The 22,046-nt window shown below is 37.1% G+C and overlaps 1 pseudogene; it reads left to right on the plus strand.

Moving 5' to 3' along the window:
- Positions 1 to 7,380: 7,380 nt before the first annotated feature.
- Positions 7,381 to 19,792, plus strand: LOC105179644 (dnaJ homolog subfamily C GRV2-like; annotated as a pseudogene).
- The last annotated feature ends 2,254 nt before the right edge of the window (positions 19,793 to 22,046 follow it).

Consider the following 22,046-nt stretch of genomic DNA (forward strand, 5'->3'; position numbering starts at 1 on the left):
TATTCGATCGAAATGGTAAGCAAATGCGCGTTCCTGATTTCCAATTAGCTTATACGCTATTGTTGGCTTACCCATTTTGTATCTCGTGCTGTGATTTATCGAATGTTTTGGTTTAATTTTGTAGGAAAATGGAGGCGGAGATTTGGAGGCGAAATTTGATATGTTGCTGAATGTGGAGAAGCAGATGAGGCAAGTGGGTGATGTTGCAGGTACGAGGAAGGCCGTCACACCTCTTGCAATTCTTCTTCTCACACCTCAAACAATACCCCTCACTTTCTCCCTCCAAGAAAGCCAAAGCCGGCGAAGGAGAGACGCCGCAGTTCAGTCCTCCCACCGCCAAAATACCCTCACCCAACCCCACCATCAAATCATTTCCCTTCTCCTCTGTTCACTTCTTCGAGGAAAAAAGTTAAAGAAAGCAGGTGAAGTTCATGGTGGTATGGCCGACTCAAAGGTTCGAATGTGATGGTACGGCAGCACCTGCGGGAGAAGCAGCTGCGGATGTGGGTACAAATCCAAGAAAGGAAAACCCCGCTGGTAAAAACCCTTAAACCACCGTTTTCTCCCCATCATCAAACCCCACCGACACTCACATGGTGAAACACTCTCACCTTCATTTCTTTTTTCTTGTGTTCATTTCTCACCCAAAAGAATAGAGTAAAGAAAACCAAGAAAAGCAGGGGGGAGAGACAGAGCGAGGAGGAGGCCTCAAATTATGGTATTGCGAAATGTTACTGCTGTTTGAACAATCCTTCTTGGCCCAATATTTTCTCATTGTTCATATATTGATAGATAAAGAAGGAATACTGGAATACTCTCTGTTGATGTCCTAAGTTTGCTCTCACTTCCTTGCAAATACTTTCTCCCTCCATCTTACATGTCATCTTTATCTTGCTTTCTAGTGCTTCTTTTATTTAATTTTTGCTTTGACAATCCTAATGTGTTTAACTTGCTCTATATAATATCATATGGTCAGTAATTTTCTTCTACTTAAAATTAGAAAAATGTTGCTAAGGATTGTTGGAACAGTTTACATCTGAATTTGATGAATGTCTTCTTCTAGGTTTGGATATACAAGGTACAATGCCAGAGACATTAACAAAGAAATACTAGGGTAAGCACAATTCTGCAGCTGTCTCCTTCCGTGATGAAACCTGTAATGTTCACAGATAATCTTGTTTGTGGTTTTCATTTAGGTGTGTTGTGGAGAATAAAGTGCTTCATAGATCTTTATTATCATGCTTCATAGGCCTTTCCCTCTTTTTTTTTTCTTTTTTTCGTTTAATCCGTAATACCCAAACCTGAGGGTATGTGTCTGTATAATTATCCCGTAATCTTCCTTTGTTATTCCAGCTCTTAAGATGTGACAATTTGTAAGACATGAACATTTATCTAAATCATGAGCGTTCCATGGTTGCTCAGGTGTCATTGCTAAGAGGATATAAATCAGACAGGAGACCTGCAAACTCGACAATGATGGCAATTCTGGATGGCTTTCAGAAGGCATATTCTGTTGATTTCAGACCACCCAATGCACTGCGCCCTGCTGCATTGCAAGGGGCTCATTATATTTCACCATTGAAAAGGCAAATAATCTCGTATGCATCTGGTGAGCAGAGATTTCCGCTTTTCTTATGACTTGTATCAGTTAATTTTCAGAACCATGCTAGTTCTTTTTGAATGATGAATTCTATTACATGAAGTTTTAATGGAAGCCACTTTTTCTTTTATGATGTTTGGTCCCCTTGACCTGTCCAAATCCAATTTTCATCCCTCTTTATCTTCTAATTCAAGAACCAGCTTCAATTTCTGATGGTTTTAAGGGCCTTCACAGTTTATCGTTGTTGGTTATTACCATGAACAGTTCAGTCTCCTTTCCAAGTTGAATACATTCATCATCTAATACCATATTGTGAGTGAGAGGCTGTTTCTGCTGTTTGAACAATCCTCAAATTAGGATTTTCTGTACAGTTTGGTCTTATGTAGACGTTATTCATGATATTCCTGTATTTAGTCAGTTTGGGTAATATTGAAGCTGATGAGCTTCTGCTCAGATATTGTTTCATTTGGTAATTTACTGAGTTGTGGAGCTTTGTGAGTACATGTATCATGAATGATTATGCTACTCAAGATTGAATTATGATCAGCTACCCCCAACACACTTTCATTTTTTTTTTCTCGAAAATATTCAACTTGTTAATAGATCTGAAACTTATGCGAACCGATTCATTAGTTCATTGGTAGTGCTAGCTATTCTTTTGAGTGGATTGGTGGGCTGGTCCTCGTCCTATGTTTATCTTCTTAATGTTGTTCAAGGGTTGAAGGAGTATAATATTTGGGCATGGAGATTGGGTGGTATTAAGTTAAGCACTAGTAGCACAATGACATTGGGAGGAGAATAAATGGAACATAAGTATTGTCAAAATCTTTTAGGTACCTTTGAGGACTTACCATGCTGGCGATCAATATAACAAAGCACGACGGTCTTGTTTATAAGAGTGTCACTTTTGGCTGTGTTTGTGACTTTGTGTGTATGTAATGATTCATGTTGTTCTTAGTTGTATGATGCCCTTATAAGTTCATGATTGATGGTTGGTTAAGGCTTCGTCTTAACAACTACTTATCTTTTTAAGCAATGCATTGGTTGTTCATATATATATATGTGTGTGTGTGTAGACATTTGCCACATCTAATGCATTTGTCAACGTCTTTGTGTTTCAATGTTTCTGGACCACATAGGTAACCAAGCTTGTACACTCGTTTAAGGAAGGTTCGGAGGAATGGTCCAAGAAGGCGGTAGAGCTTGAGGATTCATGAAGACTTTAGAAGTAAGTTCTATTTGTAATTTATTTATCCAACAATAGCGAATGATGCACAATACACTAATTCCTCTTGTGAACATGCAGTTTGGTTCTGGAATTTCAAAATTATCTGTTTTTCTTGTGTCTTCATGCATGCTGGATGAAGGTGTATGAGGTGGCAAAGACGTCTTTGAAAACAATGACACAGAAACTAGAAAGTCTTTGCAAAGTGATAATGGTGGTAAAAAGTTGATCATTTTCGTGGCTTTCACTCTTCATTTCATCCATCAAGCATTCCTTTGTATGTTTGCATTGCTATCTTGAGTTCTTGATATTTATCATCTACATTATGGGGTTGTGATTTTCTTTTTATCTATGACAAGTTTGTTCCTTTGATAAATAGTGTTGGATGCTTTTTTAGTGGTTTTCAATTACTTTACTACTGTGGTGTGGGTGTTTCTCATCTTGTTTAATTTGGTTGTGCTTTTATGTTATCTCATTCAAGTAAACGATGTGTATTGTGTTCTTTGTGGTATATCAAGCTCTGTGAGACATTTTGTTGTCGGGATGTCCTTAATTGTTTAGCATTTTAGGATTGGACTCTTGGTTCAACTGAAATTACATGAAACTTCTCATATTCTAATTTTGATTTGAACAGCCCAATTCACCTTCCAAATGGGATAAAACCATTTCAAAAGTAAAGAATTCCATGACATATATGTAGTGTTAATTAACACATAGGAACCAGAGGGTAACTTTTTTTTAAATTTTTGTTCATCTTTTGTTATCCTATCAAACTACTTTTGTTTTGTTTTCTTTTGCCAGTTACTATCAAACTACTTCTGCTTATATTATTTTTTAGTAATTTCACAAATAAATGTGATTTAGGAAGTCATAAGATTGAGACATGAATGTGCACTAGCGTTATGTGATTGTTGCTTTGATTAACTGTGGAGTCGTTGAGGCATAATTTCATGCATTTTGAATTGCTTTGAAAGAGAGTTGGAATATCTTTGCTTCTACTAAATCTTAGGATTCTTGTGAGATCATATTTGTTTGCTAAAACTCTACCCGATTGATCCTTATATCCCTAACATGGGACATGCATCCATTTTGAAAAATTCATAGGCCCTTCCCCTTTCGGAAAAAAAAGAAAGAAAGAAAAAGGAAATTACATCTACTCCGCTGGTTTAGGTCACTTAGTAACTGGGTAACTTCATCACAAATTTTGTTATTCACGTAAAACGGTGGCCGGAGCTATGAGTATGCAAAGCACTTTAGGTAAAACGTCTTTTGGTTGAGTAACCGGATGCCTTCACCACAAGTGTTGTCATTCGCGTCAAAAGGCCAGAATGCGACGTTTTTTGGTTGAGTAACCGGGTGCCTTCACCACAAGTGTTGTCATTCGCGTCAAAAGACCCGAAAACGGCCTAAAGAACACAAGTCGCGGGCAAAAACAAAGGAAAAAAAAAGAAAATAAAAGCCGTGACTAAAGCAAAAGGGGAAGAAAAAAGAAAAAAAATTCATTAGTGGCCAAAGAAAAGAAAGAAAAGCGAAATCCGTCCCGACTAGGTAGATGTTAGGAGATAAAAGGGTATTGTGTTAGCATCGAGGATGATAACACTTTGAAATCCATAGATTTTGTGGAAGCTTGATTGTCCTCCTCTATACTTGGCAAAACGAAGTGTTGTGATGTGATTGGCCTCTTACCCTCGTTATGATAAGTTAGCATTTGCATAATGTATTGCGGCGTTTGTGTTTTGAGATTATGTGCACATAGTATTTCATTCTGTTGGAGGCAATAACTTTAATGACATTGCGGCAGTCCTTTCTTTTCTTTATTGATTTATTAAAAAATTGTCACATTTCTTGGTGCTGAAAATTTTTGTGTGTAAAATCCTCTACTTTGGCATGCCTTTTCTTATGTGACTACTATTTTTGGTTGGGGGGAGGAGGAGATAGATTCTGGCCTTGTATTTATTGTAACAATATTTAAATTCTATATTATTATAGTTTTCTTTAATCTTAATGAATTATTCCCTTTAGATTGCCATCCCAGCAGGGTGAGGGTGCAAGTTCAGTATATAGCAGTAGTGCATCTTACATGACCGCCCCTTAAAAGGAAAATGTATGTGCTTGCATGTAAGAGTTAAAGAAGTCTACCATGGTGCATATAGACAAGTATTATAAATTTTTTACTTCTAATCTATACTGGCCCATGAATGCGGTTTATCCAGGTATGTGAGGTTGGGAATCATTGTTAACTAATAATTGATAATAAAATCAAATTCCTTTTTTGTGTTCCATCTTCTGTTAACTTCTTTAATGAAGTGCATCAGATAGCTTTCAGTTACATTTGCTACACTTGGTGAGAACACCAGATGATGTCCCTGGATGTGCTTCTTAGTGCTGGTGTTCCGTGGTGCAGGTGACTATTTATATGCTATCATATCATCTTTATCATTTGTCCCCTACACTCTTATGCAGAACCCATTCATTAGTTCATTGGTAGTGCGAGCTATTCTTTTGAGGGGCTAGGTGTGTTAGTGCTCTCCTGCATTTATCTTTTTATGCTCTTGAAGTGTTGAAGGAGTAAAATTCAAGTCCATACTCGACAATAGATATTGGGTGGTATTGAGTTATGAGCTCACAGCAAGGTGTTTTAAATGAAAAAAAGATTACATCATGAGAAGAATATATGGAACATAAGTACTGTAAAAATCTTAGGTACCTTTGAGGACTTAGATTCTGCTAGGGATTTTCTTATCCATTGAAAATCAACAGATACAATTAGATACCATCATTTGTAATTAGGTCTGTGTTACTTTTTGTTGCTCTGCATCTTTAGTGATTTAATCTTTGGTTGCATTGTAAGTCACTCTCTTAAATCAATGTTTTTCTTGACTACTGGTGCAAAAAGCTCGAGAATTTGTTGTCACTTCCCAAGAGCTTATCACTCGGGGTTCAGTCCTGGTAAGTCGCTTGTACTGGCTTAATTCCTATCGATATTTATGTTGATCTATCTAGAGAAGTTATTTAATATCAATATCTGAAATTAAAGTGCTTATTCTGTTTATTCGATCTTATTGTTTTAGGATATTATTGTGGAGATGCTGCTGATATGGCTAATATTGAATCGTCGAGTGTTGCAAGAGAAGCTGCAATACATAGTGCAGCTATTAGGTGTCCTCCAATGGTGTCTCGCTTCCAGTTATCATTTGATCTTGCAGTCTCCTTATGTTCTAGGTTTGTTTTCTTTTCTTATGTGTGATCCTCTTCTGGTATCATGCAGAAATGGTCTCTTGGAAATTTAGTATTTTACCGGCATTCCTTTTCTTGTTATGCCCCAGTGCAGAAACTTATGGTAAGATAATAATTATTCTTTAAAATTGAAATATATGCAAATAATTGCTTCATTTATGTAATATATGACTTTTGATCACAATTGGAATGCTAATTACTGTGTCGCGCTTTAGAATGATGCATGTTAGTTGGAGCTAAATGAAGGTAATTTGGTGGATATCTCTAAGTCATAAAGTATCAGAGCATTTTAGAGGATGCAATAATGGCAATATACTAAAATCGTCTACAACAGTAGACATACTGTCCTCATATTCTTTTACTATTCCTTTCTCGAATTATGATATGCCTGTTGCTATGTAAATTGTTGAACTTATGTACATGAGCATGCAATTGCAATCTCTGGGATTTTGGCATCTAACTATTTGGACAATGCTCTGGTCCGTTGTTGTGGGATGGGATGTTTGATGCTACATTTAGGATATTCTATACAGTTTGGTCTTATTTAGACGTTATTAGTGATAATATTTTTTTATAGTCAGTTTGGGTAAGATTGAAAGTGATAAGCTCGTGCTCAAGTATTGTTTCATTTAGTAATTTACTGAGTTGTGAAGCTCTGTGAGTACATGTATCATGAATGATTATGCTAGTCAAGATTGGTTTATGATCAGCTACCCCCAAAACCCTTCTATTGCATTTGGTCTCTGAAATATGCAACTTGTTAATAGATCTAGATCTTAAACTTTGAAATAATTAAGCAGGCTGTTCAATTTGAGAATTGGTGTTCATTGGGTTTAGGCCTTGAATTGGTATCCTTTTGTCTATACCTGTATCATCCAGAATGGTACCGTGATGCCAATCAGGATCACCATGAACTCTGTGCTTCCTGTTTCCATCATGTCTGTTGACTTGTATTGAACTACTCTAGCTCTTTGCGGATCTTGGGGGATCTTCAATAGCACTGAAGTGTTGTTTATATATCAAACTACTGCTGAACTGATGGAGTTGAATTAGTATCTAGTTTCTATAGAGACTAATTACTGGACTACAGACTATGATCATGATCATTCTGTTGCAGTTTTTCGCCACAGAATATGAAATAAAGTAATTTCTACTGTGATAACGAAGAATTTTTCGTTCTTATGATCATCTACATTTCTTAGACTAAATATATTATTAATTAGTTACTGAACGAGGTTCTTTCTTATTTACTTTGTTATTTAAATAGGATATCTATGGTAGAGAAATTTCTGTTTTTCCTGCGCCAAAGGGACAAATAATGACATGGAAGGAGTCTTTACTTGATACACCTACCTACAGTTGGGTATGCTTGTTTTACAATGTTCCTAAAACGGGCGTGTTCTTTTTCAGGTAGGAGATGTGGCATTGTCCATATTGCACAGTATGGTAGCCGTTCATTCAGATATAGATGATGCTGGAGAGATTGTTACACCAACCCCCAGAGTAAAGAGGATCTTGTCAAGCTCACGTTGTCTCCACATATTGCACAAGTAATATTTTTAAGTGCCCGTCCTTCTATTGGTTGTGTGTGCTCTTGTCCCAATTTGGCCAACTGAAAAATCTACTCAGACTTATTAGAATAAAAAATTGCTAAAAACGCAGAAAGTTACGCTTATTATTGTATCTTTTGTTTATTTACCTGGAGAGCCTGAAAAATGTAAAGGTTGATATGTGGTTTCAAATAAGTTCCATCAACCTTTGTCCTCAAATATTTGAGATTTTCAATCTGGCAGTTCTATGATTTGTATTCGCTTAGGGATAGTAAGTCGAGGATTATGTTGATGGATATGCGAGGGTGGGGTACAGCATTTCCGACTTCTGTTAAAAGAGTTCTAAATTTTGCTTGTACGTAGATCTGGTACAAGTTGGTTCAAAAGAATTATGAAGGGCTGTTCACTTTGTTTTTCCCTTCCCTCAATCTTTACTCGCTTCAATGAGCAGGCCATTCTTTCACGTACATAAAGCACTGGGCCCCTTAAAGCATTCTTTTGGTTATGAGCTTGGTTACATAAAAGATTGATGTGTGGCACGTAGAGTAAAATAGGATCAGAGCTTTATCCTACAATAAACCGGTTGCCTTGCAAGCCATTTAAAATGGGAGTCAGTTGTCCGGTATTTATGCTTATCGTCACATGAGATGCACATTGGAGACTGATTGAGCAAACAACTGTAGAAGGGTCACTGGAACTATTGCACCTCCTTAAACTAAGATATAGTTTCCCTGTAATATGCACTTAGGATATCCACGTTTACTAGTATCCTTAAACTCCAGGTGTTTTAAAGATGCAACTTTTCATATTCTCTTGTGCCTTTTCATGGTAATTATATTATAACACTTTCACTTTGGAAGTGGGGTAACTTTTGTTCCTTTCTTTGCCTTCCACACAGGTTTGAGATGTTTTCGTTATTTTTTCTTTTGTTTTTAAGCTGAACTAGGCAGTGGCTCGATGGTGGCTCCCTCAATATGCACATTGTTTCTCAATTTCAGAGCTTCAGTTAATGAACCAAACTCTTTCCTCTATTTCTTATGTGCAGGCAATGCTTTCTGGTGAACCAACTATTGTTGATGTTGTTGCTGCTCTGCTGAAAGCTATAGTGACTAGGAACCCAAAAGCAATGATCCGACTATACAGTACAGGCACATTTTCTTTTGCTCTGGCTTACCCTGGATCTAATCTTCTTTCAATTGCCCAACTCTTCTCAGTGACTCATGTTTATCAAGCTTTTCATGGTGGTGAGGAAGCTGCAGTTTCCTCTTCTCTACCTTTGGCGAAACGAAGTGTTTGGGCGGCCTCTTACCTGAGTCATTGCTTTATGTACTGGAACGTAGCGGCCCAGTTGCTTTTGCCGCAGCAATGGTTTCTGATTCTGACACTCCTGATATTATTTGGACACACAAGATGCGAGCAGAAAATCTGATCCGTCAGGTAGCCCTGAATCTGCAACTGGAGTTTGCTACTTGTCTTTCACCCCAAGCATCTTTTGTTAACATTTAGTATTTACATTCTAAAACATGGTGGTACTTGAATCATCCTCAATGCAAATAAGTGCTGCATTTAACTCTCAGTTTTATTTGATTAGGTTCTTCAGCATCTTGGTGATTTCCCTCAGAAATTGTCACAGCATTGTCATTCCTTATATGACTATGCTCCAATGCCACCAGTGACATATCCAGAGCTGAAAGATGAAATGTGGTGTCATCGTTATTATCTTCGAAACTTATGTGATGAAATTAGATTTCCTAATTGGCCTATTGTTGAACATGTTGAGTTTTTGCAATCATTGCTAGTAATGTGGAGAGAAGAGTTAACTCGAAGGCCAATGGACCTTTCTGAAGAAGAAGCTTGATACTAGAGATTTCCATTGATGAAGTATCCAGAGACGACGCCCCTAAGAAACCAAGTTGTGAGTCAGTTGAGGAGATACCTGATATATCAAAGCAGATTGAGTATATTGATGAGGAAAAGCTCAAGAGACAGTATAGGAAACTTGCAATGAAGTATCATTCAGACAAAAATCCTAAAGGGAGGGAGAAGTTTCTGGCAGTGCAGAATGCTTATGAGTGCTTGCAGGTATGCCAAATTCCTTGATCCTGTGTGAGGATCTGTCGTTACTCATAAAAAACGGAGACTATATGATTAAGCTTGAGAAAAAAGAAAGAACATATAGACAAGGGATCTTATAAGCTGCCAGATCTTATTTCAAATGAATTAGTCGACTTGTTTAGACGCCGTTTTCACAATTAAGCTGTTTATTTGACTGGGAGAAAGTGCTCTAAAGGTATTTATGCTGTCAAGATGAGCCAAATACTTTTTTACACATATAAATGGATATCGGTATTGGTTTTAAATATATCTTGAAACTAGGAAGGACACGGGACTATATATATATTTAATTCTTAGATATGATACTACCTCAATTTAAGGTGTGGACCAAGAAATAAATTTAAATATATAAATCTAAGTGGTTTTTGCGGAAGAGTGAAAATGTAAATCATAGGGCTTTCCTATGAGGTTTGGACTACTTACATATGTTTCCCTTTGGTTTTGTTGCCTGCATCTAATATCTCATTCTGCAATCAGTAAACTTCTTGGAATATGATCAGCAAAGTTGGACAAAATTCCTAAGTTGAACCCTACATATGAGGGTTTTTATGAGGCATGTCTTTGGCCGGAATGCAATCCTCTTTAATTGGTTGTATTTCTTCATATTTGAGTTCCATGTTTCATATTTTCTTTTTAGTGATCTACTGCTTTCTTATTCCTCTCCCTTAGGTGACCGTGCAAGGATTGCAAGGTCCCCAGAGTTGGAGGTTGTTGCTTCTCTTAAAGGGCCAGTGTATTCTATATAGGCGATATGGGAATGTATTGATGCCATTCAAATATGCTGGATATCCTATGCTCTTAAGTGCCATTACAGTGTACAAGGATGATAACAATTTTCTTTCCTCTGATCAAGCACATCTTCTAGTTGCATCCTCGGAGCTTGTTTGGTTGACGTAAATTCATCATCTGCCTTTAATTTCCATATCATTCTTCTTTAGATAATACTTTGTAAATGTACTTTTGCTTATGCTATTTCCACATATTTAACTTTCAGGTGCGAGTCTTCATTATTGAATGGTGAAGAGCTTGTGAGAGATGGTGGAATACCTCTTCTTGCAACCCTCCTTTCCCGTTGCATGTGTGTGGTCCAACCAACAACTCCTGCCACTGAACCGTCCGCTACTATTGTTGCTAACATAATGCGAACCTTTCCAGTTTTGTCAGTTTTTGAAAGTGCGAGAACTGAGATGCTCGAATTTTCAGGATTAGTTGATGACATTGTTCATTGCACTGCACTTGAGCTTGTTCCTGCTGCTATTGATGCTGCCCTGCAGACCATTGCTCACTTTTCTATCTCCTTGAAATTCAAAATGCCCTTCTGAAGGCTGGTGTACTGTGGTAAGATAGATCATTATATTGTTATAATTATGCTTTCATCAGTTTTCTAGCATGAGATTCTAGTTTCTGGAAGTTCGCAGAACACTACTGTTTCTTGGATTTCTTGACCGTCCTTTTATGTTTATCGCTTAACCTGGTTCCAAGTGACATATTGCTTAGTGACTTAGTTTCTATTCGTTCATTACTTTTCACTCTTTTGCCCATATAATTCTTTGTAGCTCATATATGGATATTGAATAATGAAATTACCCATATTGGTCTATTTATAATGCTCTTTGTGCTCATGTGGATGACTTTGTTGCTGGCATTTTCTCTGTGTCTGTCTGAGCTTGTATAGAAATATTATTTTCTTGTGAAGGTGGTCATGTTTTTATTTTTTTAAATTGAAGAAAATGTTGGAACTCTAGTGTTGAAGATGCTTTGTGGTGACTGTTCTTTGAATGCCAGAATATACTTTTTCTACGTGAAGTGTGAAAACTTAAGCTTTATGAACAATCTGAATTTTGAAGCCACTGCATCAGCTGGCACATGACTGTTACATCTTACAAAAACCACTCCGCTGTTTCTCAAAAAACTGCCGTACCTTGATGTTATAGTTTTCTCTTGTGGTCTGTTACTTGAATCGAGGTCCATTTACAAACTTGAGGGTTCATAGAGTTAATGTTTATTTGTTGGGTACCTTTTGTCGAGTCAATTTGCTTGCGAAGAGAGTCCAACTTTTATTTTAAAATTGAACAAAAATCTTGGAACTATTGTGTTGAAGGTACTTTATGGTGACTATTCTTTGAAAGACAAAATTTCTGTATTCTGTGGCACTGTGGAAGTTTATGGTTTATGAACATTGTGAACTTGAAGGCCTCTGCATCAGCTGCTATGTGCCTGTTATATCTTAAAAACCACTCCACTGTTGCAAACTGCTTTATCGTGATGTTATGGTCTTTCTCAGGTGGATTTTTTTTTTTGAATCCAGGTCCATTTCAGTAACTTGTGGTTTTATAGGGTCACTTTTTGTGTGTTCCGGTACCTTATACCATTGTTGCTCCAATATGATTCGACAGCGGAGGAATCAGATAAGACAGATGCACATGGTGTTGGAACTAGCGTTCAAATAGCAAAAAACATACATGCTGTAAAAGCATCTCATGCCTTGTCAAGGCTTAGTGGTTTGGTTGACGAGGAGATCCCGACACCCTACAATCAGGCTGCAGCTGATGCCCTTAGAGCTTTACTAACCCCTAAACTTGCAAGCATTCTGAAAAATAAATTTGCAAAAGATCCTATTCACATTAAACTCAAACTTGGAGTCCCCTGAGGTAAATGCTGCAGATTTTGCATTTTGACAAAGAAAAAACGTATTGGGTGCCACTTGAGCATTGCCTCATCTTCCTGCATCAATATCTGCATATTTTCTTTGAATGTTGTGAAACTCAGAGCACTATAACGGGGCAGGCTTCTTAACATACCTTTTCTGATATGTAGGCAATATTTGCTTCTTCTTCTTTTGTAAGTACTTTGTTGGTTCTATTAGAAGTAGATAATTGGGGGAAAAAAGAGAGGAAAGCAATATGTTCTACATGTTTGTGTTATTAAAAGTTTTCAAATTGGCTTTAACTACTTGGTATGTAGTTGTCATGAAGATTCTATAACTGATTCAAGTTTCATTTTTTATTTCTTTTCCCGATTTACTTGTTTACTAGCAAATCCGGGTGGTGTGGTGGCATGAATGTATTCTGGATGTTCTGCATTTAAATTTAGTAAACTTAATTTTCTTTGAACTGTCTTTTGCATTGGACATAGTATTTAATTCAAAGAATCTCTTGCAGGTGAACTATTGGTTCTTTAAGGGAAGAGGTTATTTGTTTGCATCTAATAGAGTATCTTCTTATCTATCTTGTTTGATCAAAGAAATTTGGTGTTGGGCCTTAAAATCTATGCCCTTCCTATTTATGACTAGTTGTGAAGTTTCCATGCATTTCTTATGTTTGATATGCAAACCTATTTGCACATTTTCCTCCTCCCCACCCCATAAAAAAAAACAAAAAAACAAAAAAAGAAGCTTTTGCACCAGAAGTTCTTTTCACGAGCCTGAAGGTTTTATTTTTTGCATAATGATTAAGAAAAGGGTATCTATTATGTGCAAGCTATAATTCTAATCTATATATAGGTTGTCTTTCTGATAATAATTGGGGTGTGGGTGTTACTTTCCATAACTATCTAGATTGAAAATGTTTTAAACACATATACTGTAGTTCCAAGTGACGGCCAGTTGTAGATGCTCTATGCCATAGTTGATGACCTTGTGGGACTCTCAGATATCATGACATAGTTTCACTTGATCTTTCATTTACAGATAATCTGGAATTCCTCCACCTGAGTAGAACTTTTGAAATTTGTGGAAGAGCAGCGTGCAAGCCTTAGTCATCATGGCTCATATGACCTTAAACATGCGCATTCCTTTGTTTATGAAGCATTATCTAAGGAGCTCTATATTGGCAACGTATACTTGAGAGTCTATAATGATCAATCAGATTTTGAAATTACTAAGCCTGAGGACTTCTGTCTTGCCCTTGTTGATTTTATATCACATCTAGTCCATAATGCACCCGCTGCAAGCATGGATACTCATGTTAATAGTGATGTAACCACTGATGGATCTGCCGAGCATCATCTGATGATTCTTCAGCATCACTTGATGGGAAAAGCTTGGAGAGGGAGGATTTGGAACTAGTTAAAAATCTTCAATACGGTCTGCTATCCCTTCAGGTAGAAGTCTGGTGGTTTTTCATCTGACACTTTTTTAGTCACCCTTGACACCTTTTTTTCTGTAATTTCTGTAATTTCAGCACTTGTTGACAAAGAATCTGAATTTAGCTTCAGTGGTCTCCACAAAGGAGAAGCTATTCCCCTCTTTGAATGCTTTTCTCTTCCTGTTTCTTCATCAAGCAACATTCCTCAGCTATGTCTACTTGTTTTGTCACGGTTGACTACATATGCACCTTGTGTGGAAGCAATGGTCGCGGATAGCTCTGGTCTGCTTGTTTTATTACAGTTGCTTCACTCATCTCCCAGCTGCCGTGAAGGAGCTTTGCATGTTCTCTATGCCTTAGCAAGCACGCCGGAGCTAGCTTGGGCAGCTGCAAAGCATGGAGGGTTGGTTTTCATTCTTGAAGTTCTCTTGCCAATACAAGGTATGCTGATCTCTAGATAGCGGTTTCTTAAGAATTCTATCTTGCGCTCTAAAATGGAAATTTTGTGTAGAAGAGATTCCGTTGCAGCAAAGAGCCGCAGCAGCTTCGCTATTAGGGAAGCTTGTTGGCCAGACTATGCATGGGCCTAGAGTGGCGATAAGTCTGGCAAGATTTCTGCCTGATTTCCTTGTCTCGGTAATCAGGGATGGTCCTGGTGAAGCAGTTGTGATTGCTCTTGAACAAACAACAAAACTCCTGAACTAGTCTGGACTCCAGCAATGGCTGCATCGTTGTCTGCACAAATAGCAACTATGGTTTCGGATCTGTACCGTGAACAGGTGAAAGGACGTGTTGTTGATTGGGATGTACCTGAGCAGGCCTCTAGTCAACAGGAGATGAGAAATGAACCTCAGGTATAACTGCTGTGTGCTGCAGATGTAATCTTTTGTTTTTGAGTGATTACATGGATGTTCTAAAGAACGCTAATTCTGTTTAATGACTTACATCATGTATTGCTGTCTAGGTTGGAGGGATCTATGTTAGGTTATTCCTGAAAGATCCCAAATTTCCACTTAGAAATCCCAAGAGATTTCTTGAAGGGCTGCTGGATCAGTACCTTACATCCGTTGCCGCCTCACAATATGATGGCCAAGCTATTGACACTGAACTTCCTCTACTTCTTTCTGCTGCCACGGTCTCTTTACTCAGGATGTACCCCGCTCTTGCAGATCATGTTGGATATCTTGGTTATGTGCCCAAACTTGTGTCTGCAGTAGCCCATGGAGCAAGCAGAGAAACAATAGCTTCAGAAACCTATGTATCTGAGGATGGTTCGTTGCAACAAAATTCACAAACTCCTCCGGAGCGAGTTCGCCTTAATTGTTTACGTGTTCTACATTAGCTTGCAGGTAGCACCACCTGTGCAGAAGCTATGGCAGCTACTAGTATTGGGACACCCCAGATATGCTGTGGTTTTAAGCAGCCCCCCTTTTTTCCCCTCCAAGAAAATATCATACAAAAGATGTGTTTATCTGATTAAACATCTGTTGCTAAGTTTGGTATTGTTCTGAGGAGCTTTTTCTTCAGGTAGTTCCACTTCTGTCGAACGCGATTGGTTGGCAAGGTGGAAGCATCCTAGCTCTTGAAACCTTAAAGCGTGTTGTAGTTGCAGGGAATCGAGCAAGAGATGCACTTGTTGCACAGGGTCTCAAGTGAACATCAATATCTCTTTAGACCCTAAGTTGTAGAATTGTTATGCATGTGAAATGTGCAGACGCGGTTAATGAAACGACAATGCGCATAAATTCATCTGTGTTTTCATGATAAATTTTCTAAGATGGGTGCATAAGTAATGCAAATCATGCAATTAGTATTTATTAGATACAAAGTAATTTCGGCCCACAACGTGCAATTATCTGTCACCTGTGCTAAGATAAGGGTGGGTGATTGAGTCTGTTTTTAGAATATTATTGGGATATGCATCCTGATAAAACTACTGTTGCATGTTCTCTGTGTCATGCAATAGTAACATGGCATATATTTGTTGTAGGGTTGGTCTTGTGGAAGTTCTTCTTGGCCTTCTTGATTGGCGAGCTGGGGGAAGAAATGGGCTTTGTTCACAGATGAACTGGAATGAGTCAGAAGCAGCAATTGGCCGGGTTCTTCAAATTGAGGTCTGTACCATATCATGATTTGTGTGAACACATACTGCCTTTTCTGCATGGTGGTTTGGAAAATTCAGATGGTGCCTTTAGATTAAATGATAAATGGCTTTATATCCAAGTATAGAACATTTGCAATGAACTAACATAAAATGCCAGACCAACCTTGTGGGACAGAAGTGGTGCATAATTAGCAAAAGAAATTATGTTCTGAATTCATATGATAGTTGCTCAAGGTGGTCTGAGTTCTATTTTGTTTAATTTCTCCAGAAATATATTTGTGTTTCTAATCTCTTTGTGGTCATAATCCCTTTGTTGTGGGATCTTCCATGTTTCCTTCAAAAGGACAAGGAAAAACAATATGCACACCAAAATGAAAAGCTCTAAAAGGATTAGTAGTTTACAAGTCCTTGTTAAAAGCTTTTCTTGAGGTATTGTGATTGTTTCGTGAGTTTTTGATTAGCATGCGAGAATACTAAGTGAATAACGATTTATTTAGGCTTAAGAAAATTAAAGCTGCGGAGAAGATTTCTGTATCTTCGTTTCACATGTATCTTTGATCTGCTTTGCACTGTAGATGCAGGCTTATTAAGGAGTTCTTCCATACTCTCGCATAGGATGGGCAGGATAAGGTATAGTGGGGTCTAGTTTGGATCTAGGTAATAGAACCGCCAGGATAATAGATCATATGCTCTGAATTTGTGGGTTGATCAGGCATAGTGCATGAGTTTTAATACATTTAGTGGGTAATGTTGTGACACTGCAGATTATCAGGAAACATGGAGTGTAAATGAATTTTTGAAAAGCATGAATTGTTCTGAAATAATTTACATGCCAAATGTATGTGATACATGAATTAAATATTGAAAAGCATATATTTTTTTTTAAAACTAATTTGCACACCAAGTATATGTGAAACACAATTGACAGATAAGATGGTTTTTAGAATTCAATGGATCTTTTAGTAATTTAATATTCGGAAAAAGATGTCATATTTTGTTGTAACGAATCTTCCAATAGACGTTATTGGTGAAGTTCCTTTTTTTTAGTCAGTTTGAGTAAGATTGAAAGTGATGAGCTCCAGCTCAAATATTGTTTTATTTGGTAATTTACTGTGAAGATATGATCAGCTACCCCCAAAACCCTTCTATTGTATTTGGTCTCTGAAATATGCAACATGTTAATAGATCTAGATCTGAAACTTTGAAATAATTAAGCAGGCTGTTCAATAACTTTTAATGAGTTGCCTATTATACTCTTGTTTTAATAACCATTGATCTTCAATTGTTAAAAAAAAAGAACGTTATAGATTTTAAATAATTTAATATATATTGTATTTATGTATATTTACACAGATAGCTCCTTTTGTGGGTGGCATGCTCACTCTGAGAGAAGACGAGTTTGGACAATCTTATTCTTATGCATGTTTGTTTATACTTTTATTTTTAATTTTTAATTTTAAAATTCTAAAATAATAATTAAAGTAAAAAAGTATTTTTTTTTTTTTACGTATTCTCACTGAAAATATGATGTACGTATTCTCACTGAAAATATGATGTTAATGTGAAATAATTTCACGCAAAAAGCTATATAAAGTTGAAATTGTGCAATTGTTACTAAAAATTGAATTAAAAAATTTGAAAGAAAGGAACAGAAAATTATAGATTTAAAACAAGAAATAAAGAGATAAAAAAGAAATAATATTTTCCTTTGTGTTATTGATCCTCCGCAATTGGGTTTCTGGGAAGTGTACATTTCTTCTCTCTAGTAAAGGGGTTTTTCCCCTCTCTCTCTTCCATCATCAACAAAATTGATCTTTCACTTCCAAGCACTTTGGCAAGCGACCACTGCCGGAGACCCACTTCTGTTCCGGCGGCCCGTCGCCGCCCAACTCCATCATTTTCCCACCACCCACGCGCCCGCACGCGCGTCTTTAGACTGCAACACAAACCCCCTTTTTCAACCAATCTGCTCAATTTCTCTCCGTCCGTCACCGTTGCCGGCGACCAGCGCCGACATTGGAGTCCCCTCACCCCCACGACTCTTTTCCGACCATCCCCCGGCTTTCTCCACCGGTCTTCGGCAGGACTGAAACGTCTCCACTTTTTTGCTCCTTTTCCCTTTCTACATTGGACACTTCGACTGAGGCCAGTGGGGGTTAGATTCCTTGATCCACTTGCTAGACTTCTTGTTTCTGGAATGATCTTAAGAGCTGGAGTTGGAAGTGGTTACCAAAGGTAGATTGTTGTTATGTATCTGCTTTTCTACTAAAGCTATTACCAATGCAGGTTTTCTCTTTGTATAAATGAATTAAGCAAAGCATAAGTTGATAGAAACCGACATATGTTCTAAAGTCTTTCTTCTTTTGAGGAAACGAACTTTGTTGTCAATCAAATAGTTTAAGAACTCTACAGGTTTTGACATTTGTCTTGTTCCATGTTGACATATGTTTGAATTAATATCTTGGAATTGGTGGATGTTGTTGTTCCGTCGCAACACCTGGAACCTTATAAATACACAATAGTGGGGGTTGAGGGTGTCAAGGCAAATAAATTTCAGATTTCTTGAACAATTAGTCCATTTTTTTAAAATTTTAGGTTAGTCGTTGGCTCTTCCACTCTATTTTCCTGAGCTCCTCAATCGCTTAAAACTTAGCACCTCATACCCTTCACTCATTCTATTATATGACGTGTTGCTGGGTTTGCTCGGTTCTTATGTGTTAATAGGGTTGTAATATGCTTGGCGGGAGGGGGCGAGGGAATTGGTCCAGTAAGGGGATTGTTGTGGCCCTATACTTAGATGACTTGCCGTAAATATGTTCTTTTAGTGTGTATACAAGAATAAGAAGTGCTATTTTAAAAGCTTATATATATTTGTGATGTTGAATATTGTAATATATAGGATGGCATTTCAATCACTATCACTATCAATCATGCTGGTGCAGTGCCTGAAGAAGAGATTGCCCTGCATTAAGTATTAACTTAAAATTGAACTAAGTCCTCTTGAAACTACATCTTGCCCATCTTCAGAATGTGACTGTACCTTGGCTCATATTTCATTTTATCTTGGTTTATTGCGTTGTTTTATTGTTAAATTATGAATTGAAAATATGGAACAATGCAAAGGTCATTCTAATTCTCCCTTTGAAGATCAATGAACTTCATTTTGTTAGTTTCTTTCGCTGTTGCTTCTTCCCATTCTAAGACCAAGTAAAATGAAGTAAATGAAAGGGAAAAACCATGGTTGAGATCGTGCTGAGTAGTTTTATTGTGCAGATAATTATGACGGCCCTTTGCAATAGGTAAGAGGGTCACTGACAATAATCACGACGTGGAAATGATTTTTTAACTTTACATCTCTACGTGAACTATAATTTCATCTAGCCTTTGTCTTCAATTGCTAGCATTGCGAGTTTCAGGTCATTGTTTGTTTTATTTTATTTAGAAAAGCAAGACGTCTTAGTGAGTGATTGATTGGAAATCTAAGTCTGTAACTCTTGATCAGTAATCTGCAAGATACCAGGTGTATTTTCTTTATTAATCTTTGCAGTGCTTGCTAGATGATATATCATTAGTAAGAAAAATATTTGCAATTATTCATATGTTTCATAATTACTAATTGGACTGTTTCCATGCAGTTACCAATGGCCAGTAATGTTAACTTGGAAAGCTATATCTCACAGGACTAAAGGCTTTAGTGGAGCGGACCTTCAAGCACTTCTTTCTGGCACACAACTTGAAGTAGTTCATTTGCTCTTGGATAGGGAAGATGGCAGTGGAACTGGAAAGATGCCTATTATCACGGTTGCTCTTCTGGAGTCCATGGCATCCAAGGCTAAATGCCTAAATCATCAGTTTCAGAAGCTGAGAAGCGAATGTTGCACGGCATTTACAGCCAGTTTCTCAATTCAAAGTGGTCTGTCACTGAACAGGTATATCTCTCATCCTCTCTCATTGGTTCAGTTTGAATTTTAAAATTTATTGATAGTTTTGTATGTGAATGTGTAGTTTTGGAAGAAGTATAGTAAGTACATCTTAAAGATGAAGCTGTGCTAGCAAATTTAATATTTTATCGATTGGTAAAAAAACCATGATTGTCAATTTTGTTCGGTTATTGCTTATTATTTGGTGCAATTATGATAATGTTGGATTTTTGTTTTTATTTTACAATGTTAATTTATCGTAAATTGAACTTTTAGTACTTTCTTGGTTATTGAATATGTGCTAAACCACCATCCCATCAATAAATACCGTACATAAGTCTGAAGTGCCCATGCATATTAACTCCAAAGTCAACTACAACAAGGCAGTAAGTCAAGCAGAGCGATCCAAGCTGTTTAGACTGAGGCTCGGCTTAAACTTATTCGAGACTGCATTTTTTATTGTTTCTCTCTTGAATTTAAAGAGTTGAAAGCTATTCTGCACCCTCTATGAATGTTGAACGGAGCAAAATGTGTTAATCCCACATCTTTTTGTTATTAGTCTATAGCGTGAGTATACACAAACATCCATCAATGGCTGAATAAAGCATAATGTCTGAAGGCTACCAATGTCCATTTGTTTTAGTATGAAGAAAGTGTACATACTTAGGAAAAAACCACAATAGCTTTGAAATCTTTATGCTGTAATATTTGAAGAAAGAAACCCAGGGATATTAATTTGGTTTTTTTGTGCTTAGAATGACATTGTTACGGACATGTCTAATAATTGTAGAAACTTAAGGTTGTTACCAGTCTTGTAATGGAGATTTAGTTTTCAAGAAATGGAACCTCATGTGAAATACTGAAGATAATTGGTTTTGTTTTCTGTTGGCTTTAGTAGTTTAATGGTAACTCTCATCATCAAATCTAACATTAAATTGATATGATATGTTGTGTCAACAGCTAGTCATTGCTGGAGATGGGTACTAAAGATTTGGATTTTGTACAACTGAACCAATTAATTGGAAGAAAAGCTGGTGGGATATCAGTATATCCTTTCACACCATCAGTTCGAGGGAAGGAGGAGCCCTGTAGCCATATAATTGTTCGGGGCAAAGCTATGTCAGAACGTGTTGGAGATTTATTTACCCTGGTAATTCTGGTATTTTTCTTTGTAATTTAATTACATGCGAATTTCGACCCCACCATTGTCACTCTTCAAGTTGGTGGAGGGCCACAACATTGTTATCATGATGTTTAAATGAATTTGTGTAAGATTCCTTTGAACTATGTCTAGGTAGGTGGAAAGTGATGATACTTGCAAGCCAATCTTTTTACATAAATAGTTTGTATAGTCTAATGTGACTAAGCCATGACTCTAGGTATACTGGGTCATGGCGTAGTTGAAGAGTGTTTTGGTGTTGAAAAGTGTTGATACTTATAAGCCAGAATTTTTAAATAAATAGTTTGTGTAGTTTACTATGACTAAGCCATGATCCAAGGTACCTATTGGAGTTCCTTCTCTCATTCCATGCAATGTACTCATGTTTATAACTTTATATCTATTTCCGTTCATTTAGTTTGGTGTATTTCTTGTGCATCTCTCATGTTTATGTATACCTAATATCTACTTGGGGGAATACTAGTCACTTTTTATACAGGTACTTGTGTGCATATTTATATTTATTCCTTTTGTTCATGTCCTTTTTAAGCATGGTGCACTTCTCTATATATTATAAGGTTTAAGAAAGGGGACAAACTGATAAGTTAACATCTTATGCTTGTCAGGGCGTGGTCCTCTATGTGTTCTTGTTTTGTACTGTTGCCTTGTGTTCTAGTTTTGGTCTTATTGAATTGAATGGTAGGTTGTGTTATTCTCTAATGAAACTAACTGTCAAAGCTCGATTGGGAAACATGCTTTGGTCCTCAACTGTCGCTTTCCTTATTAAATTTCTTAGAAACCGCTAGAGATTGATTGATTCGGTTGTTGAAACTGTCAACTGTAGGTCAACCATGTTCTTCAAGATGTTCAATTGTCCGAGCAGAAGTGTTTTAAGCAGTTTGTTTCTCAAAGCGAGGCAAGAATGCAGGTATATATTGATCTCTGGTAGAACTGAGACTAATTTGCCTTCTTCAACTAAGTCATGTTAATTGTTGATTTTCAGAATCGATTTAGAGGCAGGGGCATAGCATTGCAGCTGCAAGGATGGATG

The sequence above is a fragment of the Sesamum indicum genome, linkage group LG11 (genome assembly GCF_026168435.1).
Source record: "Sesamum indicum cultivar Baizhima isolate 11 linkage group LG11, ASM2616843v1, whole genome shotgun sequence".
Lineage (NCBI taxonomy): Eukaryota > Viridiplantae > Streptophyta > Magnoliopsida > Lamiales > Pedaliaceae > Sesamum > Sesamum indicum.